Source organism: Achroia grisella, unplaced genomic scaffold (assembly GCF_030625045.1).
Source record: "Achroia grisella isolate CSIRO2021 unplaced genomic scaffold, CSIRO_AGI_Agris_v1 utg544, whole genome shotgun sequence".
NCBI classification, from domain to species: domain Eukaryota; kingdom Metazoa; phylum Arthropoda; class Insecta; order Lepidoptera; family Pyralidae; genus Achroia; species Achroia grisella.
The window spans coordinates 4,023,183-4,037,367 of NW_026712929.1; the positions used below are offsets into that span (position 1 = coordinate 4,023,183).

The following is a 14,185-nucleotide window of genomic DNA, read 5'->3' on the forward strand; positions in this document are numbered from 1 at the left end:
ATAGTTCTGTTTAGAGTTTTCCTTTTGTTGTATTTAGCTTTGCTTCCTCAGAATTGAGGGTGACAAATCGTGCATTTACTCCGTCACCACATAAAGATTTAAAATTATACTATTATAATAATATAATATAATAATAATTTATTATAAACGCGGAAGTTCGTGAGTGTGGATGGGGGGATGGATGGATGTTACTCTTTCACGTAAAAACTACTGGATGGATTTTTATGAAACTTTACAATATAAGACATAGGCTATAAATTTCATGCGTGTGAAACCTCGAACACAGGTCGTATGTAATATTTATTTTTTAACACACTTCCTCATAAAGTGGATCTTATTTCACCGGTTTTCGATATATAAAGCAGCTCATAAAATAGTGTAGTTATGTTCTGCTTTTTTTTATCAAAAGTAAAACGGCGAGAAAACAACATAAAATAAATAAAAATATTTCGTTGCTTAAAACTAAGTTCTAAATTCAAATTTATAATTTGTATTTACATTTGTTTGGTACAGTAAAACTATTATTATAATTATAGTATTAGTTGTAGCTAATTGTCTTCAAAGGCAATTAAATCTGGCACGGAGCCATGGGGAGAGTACTTATTTATTTAACTTGGTATCGTGTGGCGCCAAACAGCCCACACACAATAACCTCGACACTTAGCTATTTACAAATGTCAATTGGTACCTATATACCCAGTTTAATCTCAAACACATATTGAGTCAAGTATTTTGGAACTGTAAAGGTTATGTACAGTCTATTCTAGATAACAACAGACTTATTTCTAAAAATCGATTATTTAAAAGTAACTTGTATAATAATTACAATAATAAATACGATTAAGAGTACCTAAAGGCTTTTTGTTCAATGTAATTGTGTAAAAAACTATAAAATAAGTATTTTCTATGTGTATAAAACTCCAGCTTAGCATAGATTATTCGGGTGTCCTTCAATCATCATATAAAGTAAAGTATTAAGTAGGTAGTAATTTATTGCGAGCAATCTAATAAAATTAATATAATAAAAGAATAACATTTTCCACGACCCTAATTCGTTAGTGTCCCTTCTTGACATAACTCTTTCATTCATTGTGTGTCAATATGACGCACAGTGACAATCCAATTTAGGAATAGGTACTTATTTTGATAAGAAATTACTTCGCCTAGACAAGCTTCAGTACTTAAGTATTTTTCTGGTCTGTTTGAGCAGATAGTATTGCGAGCAGATTGTCTCTGGATGTGTTTTCGACTTATTCAGTAAACTAATGAATCGAAAATCGACGTTATTATAGAGAACAAATTATTTATTTTTTTACAGTTGCAAAGTATTCTTTTACTAATACCAGTTAGATACAAATCAAAGAAATAGTCGTAGGTATGAAATATATTTTTTTCAATCAACTATAAAATTTTCAGTAATATGTAATTTATATTTGTTTATTACGGGATACACGTGTTTTTATGAATACCGAATTATTCTTCTATTGATCCCAAAATTAATGATAACATTAGATATGTCAATGTTCAGTTTAATTTTAAGGTATATTTTATTGTTAAACCGGTCGGATTCAACCTCCTTGCCACGAAGATTGCAAAAACAAAATCGCACATTTTCAAAAAATATTTCTTACATTGAGATACCTCTACTATTCAGTATCTACAATTTACTATTCCACATGACATAATCATTATAAACATTGATTGCTAAAAGTAAATCTAAGATATTTATTTGCTTTGTGGTAAAACTCCAGTAAAATTGTGTAACGCATACAATGTATCCGTAGCTACAAGTATCTAGCTTTAAAGCGCTAGAAACTCCACGAGTGTAATTTCCACGTCGCGTCGGCTTGTAACTCGTTCTGTTTTCAATTTGCAACGTTGTCCCCCGCAGCGCTGTATTGCTGATAAGAACAAGAAATCCCATTGACGATGTGTCAGTACAACAAAGCATATCCAAAACAACGATCTATTTCTAATTTTCTACTATGGATAGACATTTCTACAAACTGCCACAGAACGTAATAAAACTTTTCACTGCGTAAATAAGTACAAAAGCAATATTTTGTAAGAATGTGTTTGAGTAAAGGTGGTCTTATCGCATAAGGCAGGAATCTTACAGTAAATTTATTAGTAGTTGTTGTAAATAAAAGCAAAGACATATTAAAAACCTATGTAAAACTCATACATTCATATCACAGAAATGACACCATTATTCTGAAGCTATGTTTTTCTTTTATAGATTTTTTGTTTCTTTTGTATTGTAATGGTAATGAGCAGCCGATTTGATGGCATATGGTAATGTAACCCTTGTGTACATGAACAGTATGACACGCCACGTTATCAATGGACGACAATAATACCGCTCATGGTTTGTCATTCAAGAGAATTAATATCTCATGCCTCTTATACTGTAACAATAGTGTCTTCTCTCACTCTACAACCGACACAGAACCCACAAAGCAAGCTGCTTAGCGGCTAAAATAGTTGAGACTAAGTTAACTGTGTAAACGATCTTTTACAGACTAGATCGTAATATAGAGAAAAATAACATAATTTAAAAATTCAGTCTAATTGAGAACCTTGTACTGTTTAAAGTCGGTTAACAAGAAGTAATAATAACTAAGCTATTCTGAATGTGAACAATAAAATTATAATGAAGAAGCGGAACTTTTAAAATAACAATTCTATCAATACAAATGATGGTGGGAACTTTTCGGTTTATTTCGTCCCCACCGGACTCCATTGTGAGAAGTGATTAGATTAATTTTCAGTCGAGACTTCGGAAGGAATTATAACAAATCTTTTGGCTGGAAAATCATTTAAATATAAGACAATTCTACATTCTTTTATTTTGTTAATAATGCGTTGCAGGATAATCGATGTTTTAAATTTTTGTTCATGAAATAGTAGACCAGATGAAATACATAGATCATGATATATTAATTAGTAATAAGGCACCATATCTTCATTAAAATTGTCTACTCATCGAGGTACTTCTTAATCGAATCAAACCCGTTCCTACTTATAATCTACCTACGAAGAGAGTATTAAGAGAAGAAAAATGTCAACATGTATTAAAATAATGTAAAACACAACCATAATAAAAAATCCAAAGTACATTGCACTTTCTAGGTATATGTTTCAAATACTTAATTTTTAATAATGAAAATGATCACTATATTTTCATTTACATTAAAAAAAAGCGTAGATCAAAGCACTCTGCAATATAAAACAAAGCGTAAATAAAATAGAATCGTCATATCAAAGGTTCTTTACTCACAAAAAGGAATTTCACAAAAAAAAAATAGTGAGTAGATTTAGTTTGTTTTCTCCATATTGTTCATATTGTAAGGTACTTTCGCGGTTCGTTACCCCGAGTACGAGAACACATTGCAGCTCAAATCTAGCGTAAATAGATTTATCTCCAGCCATTCGTATATTTGGTTCTAAGGCTAACACTTACTTCGTTTTTACTCACTTGCTGGTTAGAATTATTTAATTCATAGTTGTCAGTACTTGTCAGAACAAGAGCGTCATTAACTTTACGTTGCTTCTAGTTTACTAATCTAACTAGATTCAGTGTTCTAATCCGAAAACTTCGTGCGTTATTTTTGTAAAAGTAAAAGTATCATTTAATTCAAGGACGGCGGTTGACTCACACCTTTAGTCAAACGGGGATCGATATTACGACGGCCTGAGTCGAGGTTCGAACCCCTAACGGTGCCCTCAGACTAAAGTCGTATCCGTCAGGCGGGAGTTGGCCTTTGCCGCTTTGGAGTGCCATCTGCACTCGCCCCCTAGCGTCCGGTGAAGCTGTAAAGGCCAGCTACGGCCAACAGCATTAGAGTAGTCCAAAAAAAAAACCTTGAGTCATCCTATTAGTATATCAAGTAGGTACTGTATACACCATTTCTTTATATATTCGTCAGTTGAATGTCAATTTATCGCATTTCCTAACTATGCTAAGTAGTAACTTATTCAGAAATCAGTATTTCAGTTTATACGCTTAGAATGTCAATAAAATCACTGAGTACAGAGGTGAAATAAATTGAGATACTTCTCAATATGTTTTAGGACATCTGCGACTTCCTCTGCTATTTGAAACAAAAGATTGCCTATATCCTCGTAATACAATATATCTTCACGTCAATTTCCATTAATATCCCTTGAACTACTTTGTTGCGAAAAGGTAGCAAACATATATACAAAAATGTTTTAGGATTTATAACATAAGTATTTATTATCAGGTAGGCCATCATTTTGTTATCAATACAAAGTCATTGACAATAAATTTGTGAATTTGTACATAAGTTCTAAATTTGAACACAGACTTTAGGTATTGTACTGAACTGTACTGTTTGAACTTTGTGTATCAGAGACACGAGTAATATGTTTAAAACAACTGTATGTCCCTAGATAACGTTACTTAACTGAAACCATAAAGCGACATAATTCTGAACATATAGTTAGACACTAACGTAGACATAAAATAATCCACTCTACGAACCGAATAGATGAGAACTAGGTACTAAAAGAAGTCACCTAACAGAGAGACTTAAGTTATTATTAAGTTACTCAGTTATTGGTGGAATAACACTCATCAACCTGCAACACTAAATCTTTCTGTGTAAAGAGACTTGCCGTGATGGATTGATCGAATAATGGTGGGCCATGACACATATCTACATATGAAAAAATTATAGCTGTTGCTTTATGATCTATAAGTTGACTAAACTAAAAAAAATATAGAACCATAAACAAAAGGGATTAAATTTCATTATATTCTAGAAATTTAAATTTAGAACACAATTCTGTATTCGAAATTTAAAGTTTAAACTTAAGAAAACGTAGGCATTGACTAAGAGGATTATATATTTTAATATTACGGATTCAAACAGAGCCTCGATTTGGATTCGTATATGGATGGATATGTATGTTAGAAGCAGAATGAACATAAATCCAAATAGACGAAAGCACAATCTACTAGTGATATAAACGAAACCGCAAGCAATCAACCGAGCAGTCTACTCTGTGTGATTACCATTTACCGGGATAATCACTCTCCTGTGATTTGTTATTTAAATTTGGAACCACTGCAAACCACAGCAATCCAGTTTGTTACATAGATATGTCGTAAAATAAAAACTTGAAGTTTTTTATTCAATCAAATTTGGATTGGTCTTTATTTAAAAGATTATAAAACCTGCATCTTTTAGGTAGTTATTTATATAAATTTCTTTGCAATATCTGAAAATTAGTTTACTGGCCCTTAATATCTATAATTAAAAAAAAACTTTCTAACTAGTTAGATTATTAATTTGACTTACGTATAAGCGTTTGCTGATACGACTAAAGTTATACAGTTTCATTCAGATTAAATAAATAATAATGTATAGAAATCCTTCGTGTTATTTTTAAAGCATGATATATTAAAAGTTCTAATTAAAAACGTCATAACAACCCATATCAACCCACTGGCTTCTTTGTCTTCTGCACATGATTGAAATTTTGTTATATATTTTTTTATCATGTAGAGATGCAAACATCAAAATAGCGAATAATTTTTATACATCGTTCCATTTTAAAGTTTTCTATCCAAATAACTCATATTTGTAATTTCATTTCCACTTCTAGTCGTATGTTATAAACATTTATGTTATCCGTTATTTTCATTTATTTACGCCGTTATTTTCTTTGTGGCATAACTAACTGTTCATACTTACTAACTACACAAAGTATCTGTGTATACCATAAAAAGCAATGTCATATTAGAAAAGCTTACAAATTCTATAGAATCAATTTACTATAATATCCAAATGTTATATTCTTCTATTGTTATAGAAAAATAAAACAAAGGCATAAACGTTGCAGATTTTGCTATAGTATCAATATGATTGATCAAAATTAGCGAAATTATCATGTTAGATTATCATACAGAAGTATTATCAAATTGAATTTATTTTATTATTTTCACTCGACTTAAAATAAGAGGTAGACCTTATTGAAAATATATATACAAATAGTAACCTACCCTGAGTACGCAAAGGTTATAATTAGAATTAAAAAAAATGTTACTCTTGATAATGTAACTTTCATAATTATATTTCAATTTTAATCTTTATTCAGTATTTATTGATGATCGTTTTAGAAAATTATATTTTAACAATATGCTAGTCATAACAGCAGTTTAAATAAATAAAATTGTCAACATCTGTATAGTAAGGCTCTAATTATAGCGATGATGTTAACATTATTGAGCTGAAATCCTTTGTCCCTCATCTCAAGCATTTTGTTTCGCTTTTATTTTTACAAACACATTTTCGGCTCACCATCTATTAAAACTCTGTTTTAACTATAATTGTTTCAAAATAATGTCAAAACTCTTTCATGAATATTATTAACCAACTTTAGAGGGTCAGTACTACTTTTGGTTTGGCGTGTGACACGTAACTTCTAAATGGAATTTAATACCTATTTATTTTTCAGTATAATCTATAATATTACGAGGTAAAGAGAGAAAAAGCGAATTTTAGTATAAGAAAAGTAAACTCCAGTATATGTAAACTCAAGTATAAGAAATTCTTTCACTATTTGAAAGGCGCGTTATTTCATAATAACATATGTATTATTTTTAAATGCACAAAACTCTAAGTTATTAATTATTAGCACCCGAAATAAACTACGGCGTGAAACTATCTAGTTATATTACATTTGATCACATGTTAGCACAGTTTACATGAAGGTTTTAAAAACATTTTCATATTTCTTATTTACTATGCTTTTTTTGGAAAATTGTTCAGTTTGATGAATACCTACCATAACTAACAATGATGTTGATATCCCATTTATTACTACTGACCCTGTACAATTACAAATTCATTTTATTGCAATTTATGATGGTTTATTTTTTTGTTTGTGATATGAAACTCTAACAAAATTTATGTTCGTATATTTTATATTATTAACAATTTAATATGATTTATATTTCCACTATGGATTTTAGGAAAATTCTTCAGTTAGACGAATACCTACCATAAGTAACTTTCAGGTTGATATAACCTTTATTACCTGTATAAGTACAAATTTAGTTTATTGCAATCTTTCATGTTTTTTTTATTGTTTGTAATACGTGACTCTAACTGAATTTACGTTCATATATTTTATATTATCGACATAAAAATAACATTCGTTACGCTTTATCGGCGAATATAACTGTTGTCAATGCATGAACTCAACAAAGGTAAATTCGCCCATCACTGCGTATATTACATTCGCAATGAATTTATATGACCATTTCGATTCTACTACAAGTCATAAATATTCATAACAAAACGACTATCAAATTTATTTTATACTGGCTATTACACGAGTCCATTTTTGTTGACAGAAATATTCGCTCCAAACGTACTTTTATTGTACTTCGTTCGATAGAAAATTCAGAACATAACTCATAATAATTTAGTTTCGTTCTTCTAAAGAATTACAAAATGTCAAATTTGTATTTTCTATAATATTTATATAATTCTAATATTAGAAATATGAAAGTGTATATCTATATGTCTGTTTATTACATTCACAACTAATTAAATTTGTTCCGAAAATAAATTGTATCATACATACACTATCGTTTATTATAAATATAATCATTTGTATAAAAAACAACTATTTATAAATAAATAAATGATTCTGACCGAAATACATCATCAATAAATGCTTTATAATACAACATATTTGAAAAGGTACTTCTAGATATATTATACATAAATATTAGTACCTTAGTCTTGTTTTTAATAGAAAAAGATATAATATACCTATATATATTATAAAATATTTTTAAATAAATTAGGTACAAAATCTATTTCTATTCATTTTGAATTCAATATAGTCAAACCGATCTTCTTTTATTAAAAGTTGTATAGGTCGGTTCTATTCAACAGCAACCTGCAACATATGCTTTCAAATACGTAAGATATATATTACAGCGCTACCGTCATTTACTTCTATGTACTCGTATGTTTTCGGTGTCTGGCATCCGAGCAATTAACTACTTGATGGTATCTCATTTGGTAACAAAACATAAAGTTTTAGAACGTACATCACATAAGTTTAGTGTGTCTATTCTCTAGATTAATTGTGATGGCGATTTGCTTTTAACATAATCTCTAACTCCCATCTCTGGAAGCCAAAATGTACGTAATAAAAATAGATCCTAAAGCTAGCTAGTTCATATTTATAGAAAGATATTAATATACAAATAAGGTTTTCCATTTATAAAATTAAAAAGGAGCTTTATTGCACTTTTCATACGCCCACAACTCATCCGTTCCGTTCGCGGACTACTCGTATAATGGCGAGTCACTGTTCATAGGCCTCCATCTTGTGACCCACTACTCTCAAAAAACCGAAAGTAATAAGAATTGTGAATAGATAAATAGAGCCAAGACAAGAGAGACGCAAAAAAAGTATATTTAAAGGATGGTATAATATGGTTAAAAATCTTATGTTAACGATATAAGAATTTTAACTTATTCCCTGACAGTAGTGAACACCGTTAACATAAAACACAAACTAAATTATTCACAGAGACGACAAAACAAGAGAAATAAGCCCGCCCTCCCAATGTTAGCTTCAGATCTGCATATAAAACAATACATTACGTTATAAATATGTATATACCTACGTATACATATATATGTATCTACTTATATAATTCCTTGCGAAGTCGTGTAGTATAAAAGAAAACCTTTTTTATATGTCGAAAAATATCTACTATTTGGTTTCTGATTACGAATCTTGAGTTTTTGATGGTTTACATCTCTAATTCACTTACCTGAAATTATATATATGCTCCTTCGATATCTGAAACAACACATGTTGAAATTAAACATTATTTTCCAGAGTACACTGACTTATTTTAATTTTTATTATATAAAGTAACATAATATGTCAATAATAGAATATTGAATTACAAATTAATAACACTCATTAGATAAACTTTGCTGATAATTTAATACAGTAACAACATTGAGAATTATTACTGGCGAAAAGCCTAAGAGTATAAGATAATATCTCTCAATATATAAAATCATAGTGAAAATTTCTTCGAAATCGATTAATTAGATTAATTTACCGAACAAACAGTCACACGTGAATAGCACATAAAATTTATACTATTTAGTGGTACAGATTTATGCCCTACCGTATAAGGCACTGAACTGCTTCTTCTGAACTAATGGCAAAGCAGACAGTGAATTATATCGACTAATTAGAAACGATATTCACTTAACATATATAGAGTCCGTGCACAAATTAGGGTAACTATATTGCCGTAACTAAAATACAAGGCAACGAAAATACAATTCGACATTCGCCGCGAAATGTGTCAAACCACGAATACAAATTCGCTCATCGAAGTGATGTAAAGTCGGCTCAATCACTGCGAGCGAACGCAAGTTCATTAAACAAAGTTTCAGGTTAGGTATAACAGTAATTTGTATGTAATAGGTACTAGTACGTACCTACCCCGCTATAGTGTGGGGAAACTTGTCGAATTAAATTCAATTATGATTAGTTTGATGGATTTTGTAGACATTTAGCGTTGCGGTGAACGTAATCCTCCATTTTCAAATTAATTCAGTGCGATTGAAATTGTAATGTGATATTACGACATTATTACTCGTGAATTATAACTGATAACATATTGGTTTCATACTGTGTGATCATTAAATAAAACTCCTCTTTACTTTTCAAGAGTAGATATAGTACAATAGTTGACAGAAGTAAATATCTGCCATCTCTAGACGTAATTTAAGTTTGATATGTTACCATCACTAGAGACTTTGGTACTAATTAAACATTCATCTTAAAATAAAAATAAGTAGTAGGGTAGCTATAATTTATGTATATAAACTTCTTATATCTATGTATACAACGATGTACAGTGCAGTACATAGCAATACACTTTAACAAAGCCCACATAAATCTTCTCTTGAATTTAAACAAATTAAACTTAAGCAAATTATCGTCTCCAAGAATTGTACCTGTGAATTTAGTTCTAAACTCAAGTCCCAGCATTAGGCTCGGTATTTTCCACATTTCTGCTTGAACGCTCTAAGCTAAATAGAGAGTTCATCTAAGCATTTGTAGGTATGTATATATTATAATTATCTTTCCTTCATCAACACACAAATTCGCGGTTCTAGCATGAATCTTTCTTTCTGAAGCTTAAATACTTTTTATTTTTAATAGCAAATTTCAAAATATTTCTGACAAACTATATACCTATATGTTAAAAAATAATCATTTATTAAATTTAAATATTTTTATAAACGTACTAACTAATAATAGTTGACATTTTTATTGAGTATTGAGTACTATGTTGTATTGAGTTCCAGTATACAAATCGAAAGAAACCTTATAGCGATAATCTGGAGCCCAACCCAGAAAACTCATCTAATTTAAAAAGTCCAAATAAGAACCGAACGCGGGCTTTGATTACGCAAGACGACGTAACTTGCTCACCACTGAGCCATTGGACGTGGAAGTCGATCATTTACGTTTACCTACTACGATGGGAACGTTTTCATTGAGCTGAATAATTGCATAGAGTCCGTATGCAATGCTTCTATGTTAGCAGTAAGACGAATCGATATGCTTTCTCTATTGCATGGTTGACAGTGCTTGACTGAATGGTATAATTACATAATATAGATCTTGACGGAAGTCCCAGCTGTACAATACTAGTGAATAATCTATAAGCTAAAACGTCATTGTTTATACAGAATACGTTAAATATTGAGTGAAAATTGAAGGGTATACAACCCTAAAATGAAGATAGACGTGTGTGTATATATATAATATGATAAAAAGAATTAATTATTAGAATGTATCCAGCTTTATAAAAAAATACATATTAAAGAAATATAGAAATTAAAACATAATATATCTTATAAAAATAAAAATATTGCTCTTCAATTTTGATGCCAAAACGAATAGTCTAAAAGTAAATTAAACCTGAGGTGAGTGTAATAAGATGTTATTTTTTGTCGGTAATTTACTCATATAAAAAATTTTAAAACAAATTTATTCTTACTTCTATAACATCTGAATATTACTATTATATAGAATGTATATATACTACGGTACTTTGGCTAAAAATCTGTAAATGCTTCATTGATTTTAATCCTCTGAGCAGAACACAATTATTTTTCACGAGTATTCGACGTTTCGAAACTGTATATATCTACATAGACAGTTTCGTAACGTCGTCCCCGACATGACGGTGTGAAGACAGTCAAGTGAGATGTGAACGAGAAAAATGTCTTTTGAATATGTACGACATTGGCAAACGATATCAGTTCTCTCAAACGGGTGTATGCGTCAAGTATCTCATTTGAATCAGTACGTGAATAATACATTCACATTTATTGACGGTGCATTCTTTCTTACTTGCAACTTGTAGTTCTTACATACAGTCGCTATGATTTCAATAAAAGAACGTATGTTTTTATTACAGACTAACGCGACGTCTATTTAAGATATTTTTTCCATAGAAGTAACAGTGTTGAACATGACCGAACCAGTATTTGCGCAACTTACAATTTAAGTCAATAAAAAAATAATTCAAAATCCATAGATGGCAAAATCATATAAAACATAGTAAACAGTTACACTAGCGAAAAAAAAACTGTCATTTCTACATAATCGTTTACTACTACTGGTCGTATTAAATCATCGTATGAGATCATCCATCCATCTTAAACTATAATAATAATAATCTCAGAACAATTCACACAGCGCTATCTAGACCCAAGTTAAGACAGCTAAAGTTTGTGTTATGGGTCTAGTACCCATATATATCTATAACTGATAGAAATACATAGATATAATTTTTTTTCGTAAATACATACATAGAACACACCCAGATATAAACAATCAGTATTATGAATACAAATGTTTGTGCCGTACGAGGAATCGAACCCGCAACCATCGGAAGTTATCGGACCACCGCGGCGGTTTTATCTCAAATTTCCCATTCACCTATCGTCAGAACATAATAATCTAGAAATATAATCCCTGTTCTTGAACTATTTACTAGTTCGCTGACCTACTTAAAGTATAATATATCCGCTAATATAGAACTGCGACCGCTAAATTCCTTGATATTGTATCTTTCATTGTCAATAACTTAAGAGGATAAGAAATATTTCAATAAAACGGTTTATGAGCATACTATAAAAATTTCCTTTGTTTTAAAATACCCGCAACATATATCTATGCCATAATAAACTCAATATTGACAGATAGATTTTCTCAGGCAATCTTCAATTTTAACGATAGACATGCCTGTCAGAGCCAACGCTATATTTGATCTTATTCCGCAGCCTCAACTGAACTTTAATAAATATTATTACGTTTTTTCAGACGTCGTAATGTCACATTGCGAATTCCGACCGCAGAAACAAAACATTCAGCATTTATTAATATTACCTTTCCCAACATCTTACCTTTATTGAAAAATATAACAAAAGAATAACATAGAAACAAATAAAATAGATTCCTTAGTAATGCTATAAGTATGGTAATAAGGTTTGGTACCTATCAGAGTTTTAAGGTCTCAACCAAACAATGAAATTTGTGACATTGCTTCTATAATATTTGACAAAGAGAACATAGACTATAGTTTAGTTTTTTATCACATTTATTCATTTATATGTATAAATTTATCATCTTTGTATCATGTGTCGGGTGTAATTACTAGTAATATATTAATTGCCCTGGATATGTCACATTAGGATATCCTGGATATACAAATCAAATAACAAATTAAGTAAAGCTTTTTATTACAAAAGACATAACTATAAATACACATGTGCTTGCATAGAATAATTTATAGTACAATCAAGCGAGCAAATACTATATAACTGACAGACATATTTAAATACTATGTTATATAAATCCTCCATACCAATATACATACACATATATAATATATATGAACCTATAAAGAAAGGAGAAGCAATGTGTTGAACGATCATGGTATATTTACCAACTGCAACGTTAAATCCATCTATTTTTTTATTCAATGTTCTAGATAAATCCTTATAGAGTATAATAAAAAAATCGACTAATAGTTGCTGTCAATCACAAGAAAAATGTACAATACCGTTCATTTCAAAGTTCCGAGAAGAACACTGGCTGTCCTTACAGAATAGGGTTGCCAACATATTTATTATAAAGTCTACTAATATTATGAACATAGTTTGTAAGGATATATGAATAGATTATTGTTACGGTTAGGTATACGAAAAACAAAAGACGAAGAAATTAAATTAAATTTCGATTCATAAATATTTATGATATATTTATTTTTTACCCAAAATCTAATGGGAAGCGCTGGATATACCAAGTATATAATCTGAACTAAAATATATAATTAAATTATGCATTTCAAAAATTGTTTCAACACATTTATCAATAATTTCATTTTTATAATTCAAATTTGTATTCTAATCTGTTTTTAATACTACACTAGCTACTCGCCCCGGCTTCGCCCGGGTGTACATGTATTATATATACAAGCCTTCCTCTAGAATCACTCTATCTATTAAATAAGGCGCTGCAAAATCTGTTGCGTTGTTTTAAAGCTTTAAGCATACATAGAGACCGACAGCGACAGCGACAGCGATTTTATTTTATACTATGTAATAATGATGATAGTACACTATATTACTAACTATTAATCTTATTATTATTACCTAAATTCATATTACATGTACACAAACTTTTACAATTGCAATATAAATTTAAATTGCTGTAAAAGTTAATACAGTTATTGACAGATTGCCATAAAAACCATTACTTTATTTCCTGCGACACAAATTTCATATTATAAAATCAAGTCATCATTATAATAACTGTAAAATGAAATTACCTTTAGAACGCAACCCTACAAAACCGTGCTTGCCCACTCCACTCTCCGCTCAGCTCAGATGTACCGTTAACACGGCCTTGATAGTTGATCACTGATCAGGAATGCCAAGCTTACGAATATTCTTGTATGAGAATGAGATTTTTTTGTCTCCGGTACTATCTAAAAACAGCTATCTCCTCATACAATTGTGTACGATATTATATGGTACGGAAGTTTATGAATATTTTTTTCCACTGCAGCCAAAATTTCGTA

The 14,185-nt window shown here is 30.1% G+C and overlaps 1 protein-coding gene across 1 annotated transcript in view; it reads right to left on the reverse strand.

Moving 5' to 3' along the window:
* The window catches only part of LOC131847842 (protein artichoke), a 91,708-nt gene that overhangs the window by 41,226 nt on the left and 36,297 nt on the right, over positions 1 to 14,185 (reverse strand). Inside the window, exon 2 of the mRNA XM_059197510.1 lies at positions 8,831 to 8,859. The gene's annotated coding sequence lies outside the window, so the exon portion shown is untranslated. The remainder of the gene's footprint in view (positions 1 to 8,830; positions 8,860 to 14,185) is intronic.